The following is an 18,482-nucleotide window of genomic DNA, read 5'->3' as shown; positions in this document are numbered from 1 at the left end:
AACTTCACCCATGTCCCACAGTCCCTCTGCATCTGGGGCTGCACCACCACAGTTCTCTCTGTCCCAGGGTCTCGCCCCGGCAGGCGTGTTTCCCCACTGACCCCTGGGCAGCCCCCTATGTCTCTCTGCTCCACCATCACCAGTCCACGCTGCTGCTGCTTCTCATGCAGCTTTTCCTCAGGCTCTTGCTTTCTCTCACGGTCCTCTCACTCTCTCAGGCTCTGCTCCCATCCCATCCGTCTCCAATCTCCCGATGAGGAACCCAATCATGAAGATCCTCGTCTGATTGGGGACCAGACTCCCAGGGATGCCTGGCTGATGCTCCAGCTGCTCTCAGATCCTCTTGTAGCCTCATCTGGGCCAGGAATCTGCTCCTCAGAGCGGTGCTTTTCCTCCAACTGCACGATTAACTGTGCCTTGGTGAATTTCCCCATGTGTAACCCTCTCTTTGTGCACAGGATCACAATGTCCTTCTCAAGGAGATGGTGATAGGCCATCACTTCACTGTTCCCAAGTGGCTCTGGACTCACAGGCCTGTGTGCTCTTGGCTCCCCCATGGTTTCCAGGAAGAATCCCTGGTGTGCCAGCCCTTCTCGTGATCACCACCTCTTTGCCAGGGTCGAGCTGCAGACTCCTCCGCCCCTGGGACCGCTCCTGCAATCCCCAGGGGAACCCTGCTACTGCAAAAATCCTTCTCTCTCCCAGGGTCGAGTGGCAAGCTCCTCCGCCCCGAGACTGCTCGCTGCAGTCCTCAGAGGGACCCTGTTACTCCAACAGTCCTTCTCGCTGGTCACACACTCCCAGAGGTTAACCGCCCCCTGAAACCGTCCCACTCTGAGCCTTCAGCACGCCTGGTCCTCATTATCCCTCTTTGTTTTACTGCTCCCCAGTCACTTACTGCAAGCAGCGCCATTCAGGGGGTGCAGTATATCCCACCTCTGCCACCAGTTGTCATGGAGTCACCGGGCGATGCTCTGGAACTGCTCCCCACCAAGCCAGTCAGGACTTTGGGGAGCCTCCTCTCCCTTGGAGCAGACTTGTTCAGGGCAAGAAGCTCACACAGCTTCACCTCCTGGGTCTCTCCTTGGAGCATTCAGCATCCTCTGCCCCTCCGTGCGCTTCCCACAGCGAGTCCACCCCAGCGGGGTCCTGGGGAAGCCACCGGGTTCTGGACCCCCACTTTGCAGTCAGACGTGACCCTCAGCCAGCCAGTAAAACAGAGGTTTATTCGATGACAGGGTCTAAAACAGAGCTTGTAGATACAGCGAACCGGACCCCTCAGCCGGGTCCATTCTGGGGGGCAGTGAGCCAGACCCCCAGGTCTGCCCTCCACCCTTGACCCCAGCCAGCTCCAGACTAACCACCCCTCACAGCCCCTCCTCTCTGCTCAGCCCCTTTCCCGGGCCAGGAGGTCACCTGATCCCTTTGTCTCCAACACCTTCAGCTGGCACCTTTGCAGAGGAGGGGCCCAGGCCATCAGTTGCTAGGAGACAGAGTGCTAGGCATTTAGGTGCACTGGCCCTTTGCTCTGCCAGATACTTAAGAACTGCCATGGGGACACTGAGGCACCAACACAGTATTCAGAGCAAACATTAAGAACATTCCCAGTTCGTCACAACTAAAAATTGTGATCTCAATAAAGGACTGGGTTTATGGCTTATTAAAACAATCTGTAACCCATTAACCCCCTTTTTGTCCTCTGACTGCAGAGATGCTAACATAACCGGCCTCTCCTCCTTTAATGATCCCTTGAAATATGCTAACCAGTTATGCTTAAGGGGACGATTTTGAGAAGCCTGGGCAGCTGTGGGCAGGCTAGGAGCTCCGAGCTGCGGGGGTACCCCCTGCCATGGCGGGGGTTCCCTGTGACACCCACGGTGGTGGGGAACGGCAGAGATCTCCCTTGCCACTGGGGTGGCTGGGAGCGGTGGGGGTCTCTCTTGCCACCCGTGGCATCCCTTACCTCTGAGGGTCCCCGCTGCTGCTGGCAGCAGCTGGGAACTCCAGGGGTTCCCCCGGCCATGTGCGGTGGCCGGGAGCTGTAGGGGCTCCGCCTGCTGCCCATGGTGGCTGGGAGCTGCAGGGGCGTTCTGCTGCCTCAGCTCCAGGCCAGGGCTGGCTGAAATCATGGAGGTCTTTGGAAGTCATGGATTCCACGACTACATCACGGCCTTACTTATGCTAAACAATCTGTTCCACCACGTATGTAGCTGTGATGCTGGGAGCTCTCTTCCCAGCCCTGCAGAAGAGCTCTGTGAGGCGCAAAAGCTTGTCTCTCTTGCCAACAGATGTTGGTCCCATAAAAGATATTTCCTCCCCCGCCTTGGCTCTGGGCCTGAACAGCAACTTACATTTGTCACGACAAATAAACAAAAACTAACGTGCAGCTTTCGGCAGCAATTCGTGCAATCGCCGCAACCTGAGGACTCACGCTATAGGCCCAACTCGAAGTGCTGGGAAAGAGGGGTGTCACGGACTCACAGGACATACCCACTCCTGGCCCTGCCAGGGGTGCCTCTTTCAGTAAGACAACCCTTCTCGGGGGTCCACTCTCTCTCGGGGATTAAGCCCCTCCACCTCCTGGAACCGTACCTCTCTGAGCCTCAGCACACCTGTCTCTCCCCGTGGGCCCCCTCAGGGAGCCTACTCGCTCTGGAACCCCAGGGCCTCCACTCCCAGAGGGAATAATGCAACCCTGTTCTCTAGCCCGGAGTAACTCTCAGCCAGCGTAACACAGGGTGGTTTATTGAGCGTCTGAACACAGCATAGGAAACTCTCAGAGCTCTCAGGCCTGGCCTCCCTCAGCCCAGCACATCTAAGTCTCTCCTGCAGCCAGGTGGGCTCTGCCTGCTCTTTCTCCAGTCCTGAGCCCTTCCCCCATCCCCTACTTTCCAGCTGGGCATCTGATATCATCTCCCCCAAACCCCTTCTCTGTCTATTGTCTTCTGTTGAGCAAAACAGGGTCGCCTGGGCCTCCTCTCCTCTCAGCCCTCCTCTGGCTGGATCTGGCCGGTCAGGTCACCAGGATCCTCTCTTTACAGCCCATTATCCTCCCACTGGCCAGAACTGCAGCTCACCAGTCGCTGGGGTATCCATTCTCCAGGCCATCAGCTGGGGTTCCAAGTTCCGTCGCTGGTCCTCTGTAACAACAAACTCCCTCTCCCCTCACCTCGTTAAACCAGTAACACCCAGGGAAACTGCCCTCTGCCCTTCCCATGGGGCCCAGCTCGGGTAAAGGCCTTCTTTCAGGTGGGTTGGTAGTTAAATCTCCGTGCCCAGAACAGCTCTTTGTGCTTCTCTCTCTACACAACCAGCAGAGCTCAGCCGAGAGAGACTGGGAGCACAGGGAGGCTGGAGCCCAACAACATGACGTGATCCTAGGACTGCCAGGTGTTACTGCCATTCTGCCAGGCACGGGCAAGGCTTTGGCTGGGAGCCTGCACACAGGTCTGGTCGCCCATGCTCAGGAAAGACGAACCCAGCCTGGCCCAGATGCTGAGAAGAGCTAGCAGGCTGCTCAGGGGAAGGCAGGGCCTGCCTTGCAAGAGGAGACCGTAAGGTTGTTAGCCCAGCAAAAGGAAGGCTGAGAGGGGATGTGATTGCTCCCTGTAAATACAGCAGCTGGGGGGGTAAGCACCAGGGAGGGAGGAGAGCTACCAGTGCTGCTGGCCCAGAGACAGATGGGGAGCAACTGTCCAGGAACAAATTCACGCTGGAAATTAGCAGACGGATTCTCACCATCTGAGGGATGAGCTCCAGGAATGGCCTCCCACCACGAGCTGCTGGGGCAAACAGCTGCATTGGTTTGAAGGGAGGGTTGGACACATTGATTGGGGGGGGGGGTGTCTGTATGACGGGGTTGTTTGGGGGGTCAGGGCTCAACAGCCCTGGCCTCAGTCCTGGTTTATGTCCCATGTTCCTAAAGCTCATTCTCCAGGGCTGCAGCTGGCAGGGATCAGGAAGGAATTTTGCCTCCCCACTGTATTTGGGGGGGAGCGGGGATTGGCCTCCTGCCACTGAAGCATCAGGGATGGCCACGGCTGGAGGGGACACGGGTTGGCATGGGCCAGGGCTCGGACGGGGGGGCACCAAGCATTTCCTCCAGCAGGTTGGCTGGCTGGTTCTTCCTCAAATTCTCAGGGGCCCTTCTGGTCTCAGACTGCATGGTCCCAGACCTGCAGGGGCCGGGCCCAGTGGGTGCAGATGCTCCCCTTCTCACATCACAGCATGGCCATCTGCTGCAAACAATCCATGACCAGTCACTGCAGCCATCCCTAGTTCAGCAGGGGACAGAGAGGGGACACCCAGGGGCCCCACATCAATGGCACATTTCCTCTGCCTTGTTACAGGGCAGCGCATGCAGGATCCCACCTGTGGTACATTCCCTGTGGCTCAGGCCAGCTCCAAGGGACAGAGTTAAGGAGGCAGGGCCGGGCTGATGTCCCAGGACTCCGCATCCCCTGGGTTTTTGTGGGTTCAGGCTGGGTATGAGATGCTGCCAGACAATAACTCTGCATTGGGGCCATTGCGGGCAGTGACCAGCGTGTCCGTGGTGCATGTGTGTGGGAGGGGCGTGTCTCTGTCCTGGGGAGCAGCAACTCTGGAGAGGCTCTCGGGGGGCCGGCAGGAACCCTGCAGCTAAGATGGCCAATGTGAGAAAGGTGCATGGTCAGGACTGCCCACTAGGAACAGGGAAGTGGTGTCACCTTGGAAACCATCACTGGACCCTGAGGCCGGCTCTGGGGTGCACACTGCTGACAGGTCTGGCAGAGCCGCATGATGTGGGCAAAGCCTAGGTGAGGCGAGGGAGCTGGGGATGAACCCGGGTTCCAGGCTGGGGGTCTGGATGGAGGGAGGGGATGACCCCGGGTTCTGGGCTGGGAAGCTGGGCGGAGGGAGGGGATAAGCCCAGGTTCTGGGTAAGGGGAGGGGACAAGCCCAGGTTCTGGGCTGGGGGGTCTGGGTGGGGAGAGGGGATGAGCCTGGGTTCTGGGCTGGGGGCCCGGGTGGGGGGAGGGGATGACCCTGGGTTCCAGGCTGGAGAGCAGGGTGGGGGGGAGAGGACAAGCCTGGGTTCTGGGCTGGGGGTCTGGGTGGGGGGAGGGGATGACCCTGGGTTCCAGGCTGGAGAGCAGGGTGGGGGGGAGAGGACAAGCCTGGGTTCTGGGCTGGGGGTCTGGGTGGGGGGAGGGGACAAGTCTGGGTTCTGGGCTGGGGGTCCAGGTGGGGGGGAAGTGATGACCCCAGGTTCTGGGCTGGGGAGCCAGGGTCAGGGAATAGGGGCCAGGAGCAGGAAGAGGTTTGAAGCCCATGGGAGACATCCAGGATGGGACACTTGGCCCCAGCTGGGCTCCCTGCTTAGCCCAGAACCAGCCTCAGCTTCCCAGATCAGCCCCACGCGAGCTCCTCACTCCTTCCTCCTGTGACATGAGCCCTTGTCTCCCCCGGACAGAGCTCAGCCTCTCCAGCAATGCCGGGGTGTGGTTGGAGGGTTTTCCCAGCTGGACCCAGTCGCCAAACCCGGGAGCCAGGAACCCAACCAGGCAGGGATCATGGGGATGCCCAGCGCAGAGCTTCTAGTGGGGTGGGGGGCAGGCCCCTGCCCCCAGAGCTCAGTGCCGAGGGTCTCACTCTCCAGCCGTCTGTCCTGCTCCCTCTGCCCATCTGTCTGTCCCACTCCCTCCCTCCTAATTCCAGCATCTGTCTGTCCCGCTCCATCCATCCACCTGCCCATCTCTCTCGCTCTCTGGCCGCGGGTGTTTTCAGGTTCTCTGTGTCAGGCCGCTGGTCCCCCGGTTGCCACGGTGACCATATCTCTGCTGTCGCTAGGACACCGCAGGCTCATCCCAGCCTTTGCTGCTCAGGGTCACCTGGGTATCTGCAAGACCCGAGCAGTGCGGCTGTGCCAGTGCATCCAGTGCTGCCTGGCTGGGAGCCCAGCCCTGGGGCTAGGGGCAGGGGCAGTGCCCAGTGAGCCGGCCACACACTGTCTGCACAGCCCATGGCCCATTCCCACTCCGGGGCCCACTCTGAGGGGCCTCCGACCCCTTTCTGCCCCTGCGATACAGGCCATGGCTCCCAAAGGCAACACTAAACCCGCAGGGTTAGAATGGAGATGGGGTCAAAGATTCTGGCATCTCAAGGACCAGAGACTCCTTGGCCAGGGACACCTCAGGGTGTCAGCCTGAGACTGGGTCACACAACTCTCGCTTGGGGGTCTGAGCACCTAGGCTGGGAGTGAAGGGCACCAGCAGAACTGGGCTAGCAGGGGGCTACGGGTTGGGAGTGAGGGGCACTGGCAGAGCTGAGGGGAGCCCAGGGCTGAGCTAGCAAGGGATGTGGGATGGGAGCAAGGGGCACTGGCAGAACTGTGGGGAGCCCAGGGCTGAGCTAGCAGGGGGATATGGGTTGGGAGTGAGGGGCACTGGCAGTGCTGGGGGGAGCCCAGGGCTGGGCTAGCAGTGGGTGTGGGTTGGGAGTGAGGGGCGCTGGGAGAGCCCAGGGCTGGGCTAGCAGGGGGCTACAGTTTGGGAGTGAGGGGCACCTGACAGAGGTGGGGGGGGTTCCTTGTACCCCTCTTGTTACCACACCCTGTACCCTGACACGCCCAGTGCCCACTCTGCCCCCGTCAGACATCCGGTGACGGGCTTCCTGCCTGTTTCTCTTAAAAGCAGCAAAGAATCCTGTGGCACCTTATAGACTAACAGACGTTTTGGAGCATGAGCTTTCGTGGGTGAATACCCACTTCCTCAGATGCATCTTGCATCTGCATCTGAGGAAGTGGGTATTCACCCACGAAAACTCATGCTCCAAAACGTCTGTTAGTCTATAAGGTGCCACAGGATTCTTTGCTGCTTTTATAGATCCAGACTAACACGGCTACCCTCTGATACCTGTTTCTCTTGTTCCCCTGACCGTTGCTTGCCCTGTCTACTCGTCCTGCCCGTCGCTAGGAGACAGGCCTGTGTCTGATTCACCCGAGCAGGGCAGGCCCCTGGGGATGCACAGGGGGTGCTGCCCTGGCAGGTTAAAAATAACACCTGGCAGGGGAAGGGCGACCTCGTGGCTCAGCGGCTGGCCTGGGCCCCAAGGCTGGGGCGGTAAGCCTGGCTCTGCTGTCCTGGCCCTGGGCAACCTTGGGCAGATCGCTGTGTCTTACAGGGCCTCACATCCCAGCGTGACAGAGCCATGACCACAGTCACTGTGTTTTTGTGCAGCACTTGGCATGACAGGACCCTGACCTAGGTCACTGTGTCTTTCTGTGCAGTGCCTGTATGACGGCGCCCTGATCTCAGTCACTGCGTGTCTGGGCAGCACCCGGTGCGACGGGGCCCTGATCTCAGTCACTGTGTGTTTGAGCAGTGCCCGGCCCGAGGGGGCCCTGATCTCTGTCACCGTGTATCTGGGCAGCGCCCAGTGTGACAGGGCCCTGATCTTGGTCACTGTGTGTCTAGGTAGTGCCGGTGATGAAACTTGGGACCCCAGCCAATGTCCTGGAGAATGGATAGCCAGTGACTGGTGACCAGGAAGCCCAGCTCGGGAGTCACAGCCGGTTCTGGCCAATGGGAGGATAATGGGCTGCGGAGAGAGGACCTGGTTCCAGCCAGAGGGGGCCAGAGGACTGAAGAGAGGAGAGGAGGCCCAGGCAACCCTGTTTACCTGGATAGAAGACAATGGACAGAGGCGGGACTTGGGGGAGGTGATAACAGATGTCAAGCAGGGGGGCTCGGGACTGGAGAGAGGGAGCAGGCAGAGCCCACCTCGATGCAGGAGCGACTTAGATGTACTGTGCTGAGGGAGGCCAGGCCTGAGGCCCTGGAGCGTTTCCTGCGCTGTGTTCAGACACTCAATAAACCCTTCTGTGTTACACTGGCTGAGAGTTGCTCCAGCGTAGAGAACAAAGTGACATTATTCCCTCTGGGAGTGGAGGCCCTGGAGGTCCAGAGTGAGTGGACTCCCCGAGGAGGCCCACGGCAAGAAACAGGTGTGCTGAGGCTCAGAGGTGTGGTTCCAGGAGGTAGAGGGGCTTAACCCCGGAGAGAGAGTGGACCCTGAGAAGGGCTGTTGCATTGAAGGGGGTTCCCCCCAGAGACCGTATGGGGCCAAGAGAGGGCACCACTTGTTAGTCTGTGACAACATGGTAGCAGAGGATGGTTGGCAGATGCACCCTGTAGACAGTGGGCTACAAGCGCAGGTGCCTTGCAATGAATGGCTGCCAGTGATAAAACGAGGGAATTGACGGAACCAGAGTGGAAATGGCCTATAACCTGCTCCATAAGAGGGACCTGGCACGTCTGTGCAGAGAGAGAGGGCTGAGCATGCGGAGGCTCACCCAGGAGCAGCTGATTGCCCGGCTGGTAAAGAATGAACAGTCTGAGGAACAGGTTCCAGATCCCAAGAGAGCTCCCGAGTACCCGTGGGGACAGTCCGTGTAGCAGCCAGGAGTCTATCAGACCCGACTGCCGGGAGGAGCTGCAGAGACTGGAGCTGAAAGCGAAGGAGCTGGAGGAGCAGAGGCTGGCAGACTGTGCAGAATAGCAGAAGCATGAGCTGGAGTTGGAAAAGTGGCGGACCAAGAGGGCCTGCCAGAGGGTAAGGGCCCCGAGACGCCAGTTTTGTGGGGAATCTAGACACCAAACTGCTACCCCAGTTTAACGAGGGGGTGGGGGAATATTGATGCCTACCTCACAGCCTTTGGGAAGGCTTGTGATCTGAACCAGATTGACCCTGTAGACAGGCTTTGCCATGTGACCCCTCTACTGGGTCCCAAGGCCATGGAGGCATTCAGCCAAATGGATGGTATTGAGATGGGTCACTATGACCTTTTCAAACAGGCTTTGCTGCTGAAGTTGGGGGCTAAGGAGGGATCCAAAGAGGCTGGAATGCACGATCACCTGCCCACCGAGGTGCTAATGGGTAATGACTGGAGAACTGGCCGGCTGGCACTCAGAACACCCTGGTCCTTACCTGGAGCCAGAGCCAGACGTGGGACCTCCCGAAGGGGGGGACCAAAGCTCTGAGGGTAGGGCTTGACCTGGCTGGACCGAAGCCTCCATCTCTAGGTGGAGAAACGGAGGGACCACCACCCAGGGCTGTACCCTCAAACCCAGCAGCTGAATTCCAGACGGAGCTGCAGGAGGATCCCTCCTTAGAGAAGCTGAGGGCCCTGGCTGGCCACAGCAGTGCAGGATGCCAGGGGGAGGACCACTGGGAGAGATTCCTGTGAGAGAAGGGAATCCTGTACTGGGAATGCGCTGGTTCAGGGCAAACTGAACCTGGGAAGGCCAGGAGGCAGGTGGTGGTTCCCCAAGAGGTACCGCCGCAAACTGTTGTACTTGGTCCACGATATTCCCCTCTCAGGGCATCCGACGCACCAGGCAGAGGCTGCTGCAGAACTTTCACTGGCCTGGGATCTTTGACGCTGTCCAACAGTATTGCAGGTCCTGTGACTCCTGCAGAGGGTGGGGAAGGCCCAGGATAAGTGTAAAGCAGCTCTGAGACCTTTGCCCATCATAGAGGAGCCTTTCCAGAAGGTGGCCATGGACATAGAGGGGTCCCTCAGCAGGGCGACCCGTTTGGGGAAGAAATACATTCTGGTGGTGATGTATTTCTCCATGCACTACCCTGAGGCAGTGGCCTTGTCCTCTGTCGAGGCAGACACCGTGGCAGATGTGCTGCTGACCATTTTCAGCAGCGTGGGGTTCCCCAAGGAGGTCCTTACAGACCGGGGTCCATCTTCATGTCGGCCATGCGTCAGTGCTTGTGGGAGATGTGTGGAGTCCAGCACACCTGGGCCTTGGTGAATCACCCTCAGTCCAATGGGCTGGTGGAGAGGTTCAATGGGACCCTAAAGATGATGCTGAAAACATTTATTGACCAGCACCCGCAGGACTGGGACAAGTATTTACTCACCTGCTGTTGCATATGGGGAAGTGCCCCAGGAATCCACAAGGTTTTCCCCGTTCGAGTAGCTGTATGGGAGGAGTGTGAGGGGACCCCTGGACTTGATGAGGGATGCTGGGAGGGGAAGGCCTCTCCCATTGGAGAATCAGTGGTGGAATATGTACTGACCTTCCAGGAAAAGCTCACAGAGCTCATGGGCTTGGCCAGGGGAAACCTGGCCAGGGCCCCGAGGAAGCAGAAGGTCTGGTACAACTGCTCAGCATGTGCCTGCTCGTATGCTACTGGGGACCAGGTGATGCTTCTCATTCCCGTATGGAAGAACAAGAGCGAGCGATCGGCCCAGCGGAGCCGGGTACGTTTGTCACTGGCTGTTTGCCCAGACACTGCCTGCCGTGGGGAGCATCCCCTGCGCAGGACAGGGATGAGTGCTGCCCGAATGAGCCCCTCAGCACTGCGGCCCTGGGGACATGGCTGGGACATGGTCTCCACGGGATTGCCTCTCACTATGCGGTGGGCTGTGCAGGTGCCACAGGACCGCAACAGGGTAGCTGCAGGTTCTGACGGGTGACTAGGTGGGGGGAGAAGCTTGTTTCCTGGCTATTGCTGCTAAATGGCAATAGTTAATGATGCTGCTGTTGGGGTTGTTGTTAGGTTCCAGAGTTAACATCCACCTGTGATGACTGGGGCAGCTACCCCTTCCTGCACAGAGCAATCGGCTCAGGCTCAGGCAGTGTTGCTGTGTCACTCTCAGGGCCCAGTTGGAAGTTTCCTCCATGAGCACAAGAGCCAGAAGCTCAGACTCAGGCACAGACTTGCACGGCACCAGGGATCCCCCAGCTGAAGGATCCCCAGGAACCCAGGGCACAAGAGCTCCAGCCAAAGCATCATTGAGACACAAAGAACTATAGGTGTGTTTGGGGCATCAGCAACATTTGCGGGGGGTGCAGCAGAGGCAGGCTAGAAATATCAGGGGGCTGCTGGTTGGGACTGAGGGGCACCGGAAGAGCTGGGGGGAGGTAGGGCTGGGTTAGTAGGGGGCTGTGAGTCAGGAGTGAGGGGCACAAGGAGAGCTAGGGGGAGCCCAGGGCTGGGCTAGCAGGGGGCTGCAGGGTGGGAGGGGCACTGGCAGAGCAGAGGGGTGCCCAGGCATGGCAGGGGGCAGGGGTCTCCCTCTCAAAGTATATTTCCTGTGGCCAGAGTCCCCGCGGGGGGGGGGGGAGGGAGGAAGGAGAGCCTGGGGAAGGGACATTCAGAGGGGGAAGAGGAGTTGGAGGGAGGGGTCACAACAGCTCTCAGTCCCTCCCCCCCCGGCAAAAAGGAGCCGGACTCACCCAGTACTGTCATCCTGTGCAGCTCCACTGGGGTCTCATTGCAGCCTCACCCCCAGCAACACCCAGTGCCGCAGGGTACGGCCAGGGGAGGCCTGCAGGGGTGCGCTGGATCGGTTGAGCACCCCACAACACCCCCAGAGTACCCCATGCCCTTTGCCCCACAGCATCCCCTGCCCCAAGCCAGTACCCCTGTACCCCACAGCATCCCCCACCCCCAGCCAGTAACCTATGCCCCATGCCCACAGCATTCCCCATCCCCAGACAGCACCCACTGCCCTGTCCCCCACAACATCCCCCCCAGCCAGTACCCCATGTCCTGTCCCCCACAGGGCCCCCTTTCCCTAGCAAGCGCCCACTGTCCTGTCCCCCACAGCATCCCTCACCCCCAGCCAGTACCCCATGTCCTGTCCTACACTGCACCCCATCCCCAGCCAGCACCCACTGCCCTTTCCCCCACAGGACCCCCCCACCTAGCACCCCCTGCCCTACACCACCCCCAGCCATTACCTTCTGCCCGACAGCACTCCCCACCGCAGCCAGCACCCCCTGCCTCATACCCCACAGCTCCCACTTCCCCCAGCCGGCACCCCCTGCCCCATGCCCCACAGCTCCCACTTCCCCCAGCCGGCACCCCCAGCCCCATGCCCCACAGCTCCCACTTCCCCCAGCCGGCACCCCCTGCCCCATACCCCACAGCTCCCACTTCCCCCAGCCGGCACCCCCTGCCCCATACCCCACAGCTCCCACTTCCCCCAGCCGGCACCCCCTGCCCCATACCCCACAGCTCCCACTCCCCCCAGCCGGCACCCCCTGCCCCACAGCTCCCACTCCCCCCAGCCGGCACCCCCTGCCCCACAGCTCCCACTTCCCCCAGCCGGCACCCCCTGCCCCATGCCCCACAGCTCCCACTTCCCCCAGCCGGTATCTCCTGCCCCATACTTCCCCCAGCCGGTACCCTCTGCCCCACAGCTCCCACTTCCCCCAGCCGGCACCCCCTGCCCCATGCCCACAGCTCCCACTCCCCCCAGCCGGCACCCCCTGCCCCACAGCTCCCACTCCCCCCAGCCGGCACCCCCTGCCCCACAGCTCCCACTTCCCCCAGCCGGCACCCCCTGCCCCATGCCCCACAGCTCCCACTTCCCCCAGCCGGTATCTCCTGCCCCATACTTCCCCCAGCCGGTATCTCCTGCCCCACAGCTCCCACTCCCCCCAGCCGGCACCCCCTGCCTCATACCTCACAGCTCCCACTTCCCCCAGCCGGCACCCCCTGCCCCATAGCTCCCACTTCCCCCAGCCGGCACCCCCTGCCCCACAGCACTCCCCATCCCAGCAAGCGCCCCTTGCCCCACAGCGCCCCCTGCTGGCAGAGGCGGGGCCTGGCGCAGCCGGGCCGGGTCCCTCCCACGCCGCCGTGCTGCTGGGAGGAAACGCGGCCGGAGCAGCAGCTTTTCCTGCGCTGCCCCGAGGACAAACATCCCCTGGCCGGGGGGGGGGGGGGGGGCGCGGGAAGGCTCCGCGTTTCCGCTCCGCACGCGATAACCCCGGGGGAGCCGCCGCGCAGGGGGCAGGTATTTATAGCGCCCGCCGCCCGCTCCTTCCGCCCGGGGGGGGCCCGCGGCTGATTATAGCCTCGCCGCCCGCCCCAGCTCCCCCTTCGGGCCGCCTCCCGGCTCTGGCCCCGCACGGGGGGGCAGGATGTGCAGCGTCATTGGGGGGGGTCTGCAGGGACCGTCTGGCCCGTTGCATGGGGGGGTTCTGGCCCACTGCGTGTGGGGGGGGTTCTGGAGGGACGGTCTGGCCCAGTGCGTGGGGATTGGAGAGATGGTCTGGCCCAGTGTGAGGGGGTTCTGGAGATTGGTCTGGCCCATTGCGTGGGGGGGAGGGGTGGTTCTGGAGGGATGGTCTGGCCCATTGCTTGGGGTGAGGGTGGGGGTTCTGGAGGGATGGTATGGCCCAGTGTGGGGGGGGTTCTGGAGGGATGGTCTGGCCCAGTGAAGAGGGGGTTCTCGAGGGACAATCTGGCCCGTTGCATATGGGGGGGTCTGCAGGAACAGTCTGGCCCATTGCATGGAGGGGTGGGGGTCTGGAGGGATGGTCTGGCCTGTTGCGTGTGGGGGGGGGGGGTCTGGAGGGACGGTCTGGCCCATTGTGTGTGGGGGGGTCTGGAGGGAGGGTCTGGCCCGTTGCGTGGGGGGGGGGTCCGGAGGGAGGGTCTGGCCTGTTGCGTGTGGGGGGGGGGTCTGGAGGGACGGTCTGGCACGTTGTGTGTGGGGGGGTCTGGAGGGAGGGTCTGGCCCATTGTGTGTGGGGGGGTCTGGAGGGAGGGTCTGGCCCGTTGAGTGGGGGGGGGGTCCGGAGGGATGGTCTGGCACGTTGTGTGTGTGGCGGGGGGGGGTCTGGAGGGATGGTCTGGCACGTTGTGTGTGTGGCGGGGGGGGGGTCTGGAGGGATGTTCTGGCCTTTTGCATGAGGGGGGTCATGGGGCGAGGGTCTGACCCAGTGTGTGGGGGGTTCTGGAGGGATGGTCTGGCCTGTTGTGTGTGTGTGTGGGGAGTCTGGAGGACAGTCTGGCCCGTTGCATTGGGGGGGGGGTCTGGAGGGATGGTCTGGCCCATTGCGTGTGTGTGTGTGGGGGGGTCTGGAGGGATGTTCTGGCCTGTTGCATGAGGGGACATGGGGTGAGGGTCTGGCCCAGTGTGTGGGGGGGTTCTGGAGGGAGGGTCTGGCCCGTTCCATGGGGTGGCGGGGGTCTGGAGGGACGGTCTGGGCAGGAACTACAGAGCCCAAACACATTTTGCTCCGTGGCTCCTGATCTGACCCAGCCACATGTGACATGTTCAGGAGCCAGCAGGCAGGTCTGATCCCACAGAGCAGGGAGGGGGTTCAGGGAGGACTCTGGGGCTGGGGCGGACCCAGCACTGTGTGTGATGCAGTCAGGGGGGCCCAGCCGAGCCACAGGTCACCATCTACAGCCCCCCCTCCGCCGGGCCCATGGCTGTCCCTGGGTGTGAAGGACTCTAGGGCAGCCTGGAGTCTGGAAGGGGCAGGGACTTAATGATGTCTCCCTGCACCCACCTGGGCTGGGGGGGCTGCCAGCCCTGCCTCCAAGTGATGATTCGGGGCCCCTCTCCAGATGGTTTATTGGGTGTCAGAGTCAAATGGGGGTGATGAACCCCAGAGAACTGAACAGGCCGGCCACGCTCCACCCTTCCCCCCTCCCCCAGCACTGTGATGCCAGCCCCACAGCTGCCATGGGCTCCCCCAGCTCTGCCAGGATTGTGGCCATCAATGCCCCCAAACCATGCCAAGGCCTTGGTGCTCAGACCTAACCTGTGCCTGACACCCCCAGCTCTCCACACCACAGCCAGGGTGGCACTGCCTGGACCACTTCCCCCAGTGCCGTGCTCCTTGTCCGGCCGGGCCGCAGTTCCTCCCCATGCCCTGGTGCAAAGGACAAGGGCCCCCCTCCCCACTTCTTCCAGCCCCCCAGGATGAGCTGTGCCCTGGCTCACTTGGGGGAAATGGAGGAGGGGAGATGGGGTGCCCTGCCCAGCCCCCTGCCAGGACAGGTGTGGCTTGGGGCCCGGAGCAGCAGGGAGCTGTCTACGACCCCAGTCGGCCTCCCACCCACGGCACTGGGCCAACCCTGCGGAAGCCAGTGGGTGCTCCCTGGGGCCAGCAGGGGAGCTGAGTGAGGGGAGGGCTGGGGACCGCTGGAACACGCCCAGTGCAGGCTCCGGGAAGGGCCAGGCTATCACAGAGCCCGAGCTGCCCCATGACACCCCAGAGTCCTGGAGCCAGAGGGCCCAGCACTCTCCTGAGGCAGCTCCGAGTGAATGGGCTGTTCACTCCCCTACCCTCGACATCTCCCCAGTCTCTGCTCAGCAGCTGAGACTCCAGGCTGCCTTGAAATCTGCCCAGGAGGGCAAAGGGGCCAGGCCTGTGGATGGTCCCACTCAGAAAGGGGCGCCCCATGGCCCCATTAGCGCCTCAGGCCCCACTCACCGCAGGATCTTCCAGCCAGGGGATGACTGGGCCATTCATCCCCCCACACACACACTCTATCTGAGCCTCTGATCCATCACCACCCAGCCAGCCAGCCTGTGCCTCTGCCAGGCACGTGCCATCTCCTGCGAAGGTCCCCATGCCGCAGTGGGACCCCGACAGACCCAGCTCACTGGGCTGGTAGCTCTAGGCTGGCGGGCTGCTTGGTTAGACTTGTGAGGTGCTGCCAGCATGGGACTCACAGCTGTACCCACAGTGCAGGGACCACGGACTGACATGTTTCTGCCAGGGGATCCCAGAGTAGTTGCTGTGCCCACCGGAGGAGCAAAGCCTTCGTGGCTTGCGCCCCACTCTTGTGAAGAGGACTGGGTGGCTGGATTCCTCCCACCAGCTGAGGTTGCAACTCAAAGCAAAAGGGGGAAGGAGGAAACTGCCTCAACAAGGAGGAAATGGGGTGCCCGGCATGGGCCAGCCCCAAAGGCCAGCCAGAGCTTGCTGGTTGTAGCCGCATCTGCCTTTGCAGCCATGGTGTGGGGCTGGTCCCTGCTTTAACCCGGCCGTAGCACTCGGCTCCTTTCCCTAGTTACCACATTTCAGCTAGGCTGTTACAGCAGGGGCTTTGGGGTGAGCGCTCAGGGGCCCATGGCCTGCATAAGTGACTGGGGAGGACCCTGAATATTGCTGTGATTCCCGGTGTACGGGGCCAGCCACGGGGCCTGGCTCTGCTGCCACACATAGGCTGTTATAGGACCTGGGGAGTTCACACTTCATAAACTGTCGGTGAAAACTAAGTGTGGAGCTCACAGCCAGTGTGAAGCTAGTGCCCAAGCTGCTGAGGTGCTGCCAGCCAGCGTGATGCCACACAGCCCCCTGGGCACACCTCTGTGCGTGTGTGGGGTCTCGGGCTCAGCCCAGGGCTGGGTTCTAGGAAATACGGCACAGGGTCAGGGCCACCGCCCTGCCACTAAAAAGAACGAGGAGCACTTGTGGCACCTTAGAGACTAACAAATTTATTTGGGCATAAGCTTTCATGGGCTAGAACCCACTTCATTGGATGCATGGAGTGGAAAATACAGTAGGAAGAGATATACACAGAGAACATGAAAAAATGAGTGTTGCCAAATGTAACGAGACTAATCAATTAAGGTGGGCTATTATCAGCAGGAGAAAAAAAACTTTTGTTGTGATAATCAGGGGCCCATTTCAAACAGTTGACAAGAAGGTGTAATGACCCATCCACTCCCAGTCTTTATTCAAGCCTAGTTTAATGGTGTCCCATTTGCAAATTAATTCCAGTTCTCCACTTTCTCGTTGGAGTCTGTTTGAAGTTTTTTTGTTGAAGAATTGCAACTTTTAGGTCTGTAATTGAGTGTCCATTGAAGTGTTCTCCCACTGGTTTTTGAATGTTATAATTCTTGACATCTGATTTGTGTTCATTTATTTTTTTGTGTAGAGACTTTCCTTGATGATGCACTGGAGAGTTTTTAGTTGGGGGCTGAAGGTGACGGCTAGTGGTGTTCTGTTACTCCAGGACAGGCCCAACAAAGAAAGTAACAGAACGCCACTAGCCGTCACCTTCAGCCCCCAACTAAAACCTCTCCAGTGCATCACCAAGGATCTACAGCCTATCCTCAAGGATGATCCCTCATTCTCAGATCTTGGGAGACAGACAAGTCCTCACTTACAGACAGCCCCCCAACCTGTAGCAAATACTCACCAGCAACCGCACAGCATACAACAGAAACACTGACCCAAGGACCTATCCTTGCAACAAAGCCCATTGCCAACTCTGTCCACATATCTATTCAAGGGACACAATCATAGGACCTAATCACATCAGCCACGCCATCAGGGGCTCATTCACCTGCACATCTACCAATGTGATTATGCCATCATGTGCCAGCAATGCCCCTCTGCCATGTATATTGGCCAAACCGAACAGTCTCTACGCAAAAGAATAAATGGACACAAATCAGACGTCAAGAATTATAACATTCATAAACCAGTCAGAGAACACTTCAACCTCCCTGGAAACTCAATTACAGACCTAAAAGTCGCATTTCTTCAACAAAAAAACTTCAAAAACAGACTCCAACGAGAAACAGCAGAACTGGAATTAACTTGCAAACGGGACACCATTAAATTAGGCTTGAACAAAGACTGGGAGTGGATGAGTCATTACACGAAGTAAAAACTAGTTCCTCATGCTTATTTCCCCCCTACTGTTACTCACACCTTCTTGTCAACTGTTGGAAATGGGACATCCTGATTATCACTAAAAAAGTTTTTTTTTCTCCTGCTGATAATAGCCCACCTTAATTGATTAGTCTTGTTAGAGTTGGTATGGCAACACGCATTTTCTCATGTTCCCTGGGTATATATCTCTTCCTACTGTATTTTTCACTCCATGCATCCGATAAAGTGGGTTTTAGCCCACGAAAATTTATGCTCAAATAAATTTGTTAGTCTCTATAGTGCCACAAGGACTCCTCGTTGTTTTTGCTGGTACAGACTAACACAGCTACCCCTCTGAAACCTGTCGACCTGCAACTGGCAGCTAAGAGGAGGAGACCTGGCCAGGAGCAGTGTGAGCAGCGGGCACCTGGCTGGGAGTGGGACCTGGCTGGAAGCAGTGTGTGTGTGTGTGGGAGACAGGGGGGACCTGGCCAGGAGCAGTGTGTATGTGTGTGGTGGGGGGAGAGCTGTGGGGGGGGGGGCTAGCTGGGAACAGTGTGTGTGCAGGGGGGACAGGACCTGGCTGGGAGCTGTGTGTGGAGGGGAGGGGAGACCTGGCTGGGAACAGTGTGTGTGCAGGGGGGACGGGACCTGGCTTGGAGCTGTGTGTGTGTGGGGGGGCCTGGCTGGGAATAGTGTGTGTGTGTGGCGGTGGACACCTGGCTGAAAACAGTGTGTGCAGGGGGGATGGGACCTGCCTGGGAGCTGTGTGTGTGTTGGGGGAGACCTGGCCGGGAGCAGTGTGTGTGTGTGTGTGTGTGTGTGGGACCTGGCTGGGAACAGTGTGGGGGGGAGGAGACCAGGAGCAGTTTGTGGGGCGGGGGGGAACCTGGCTGGGAACAGTGTGTGTGTGTTGGCGGGAGGGGGGGGGGAACCTGGCTGGGAGCAGTGTGTGTGCAAGGGGGACGGGACCTGTCTGGGAGCAGTGTGTGTGTGTGTGGGGGGGACCTGTCTGGGAGCAGTGTGTGTGCAGGGGGGATGGGACCTGGCTGGGAGCTGTGTGTGTGC

This window comes from Gopherus flavomarginatus, chromosome 18, assembly GCF_025201925.1.
Source record: "Gopherus flavomarginatus isolate rGopFla2 chromosome 18, rGopFla2.mat.asm, whole genome shotgun sequence".
Taxonomy (NCBI): Eukaryota; Metazoa; Chordata; order Testudines; family Testudinidae; genus Gopherus; species Gopherus flavomarginatus.
The sequence above is the reverse complement of the archived record's forward strand: the minus strand, read 5'-3'. Positions refer to the sequence as shown.